The sequence below is a fragment of the Phalaenopsis equestris genome, unplaced genomic scaffold (assembly GCF_001263595.1).
Source record: "Phalaenopsis equestris unplaced genomic scaffold, ASM126359v1 Scaffold000288, whole genome shotgun sequence".
Classification (NCBI taxonomy): Eukaryota; Viridiplantae; Streptophyta; class Magnoliopsida; order Asparagales; family Orchidaceae; genus Phalaenopsis; species Phalaenopsis equestris.
This window is the reverse complement of record NW_018164730.1, coordinates 650190-650466: the sequence shown is the minus strand read 5'-3', so window position 1 is coordinate 650466 and position 277 is coordinate 650190.

Sequence of the window (277 nt, the reverse complement as noted above, 5' to 3'; positions counted from 1 at the left end):
TCAAGGGGAAGATAGATCAATTTGGGTGAATTGATAGTTTTCGGTGTGTTAGGGAACTTGTGGTGAGTTGTGGAAATTTAATTGCACTTGTATCTGATAATCTAATTGGGAGAGTAGATGTTAATTTGATTTGTGTACCTAAAAAGAGTTGGTCAAATTGTATAAAAGATGATCGTATTCTATTAGAATTAAATAAAAATATGACACTTAACATGACACAATGGAGAAAAATGATTCATGCGGATGACCCTACTTAGTGGTATAAAGACTTGTTGTT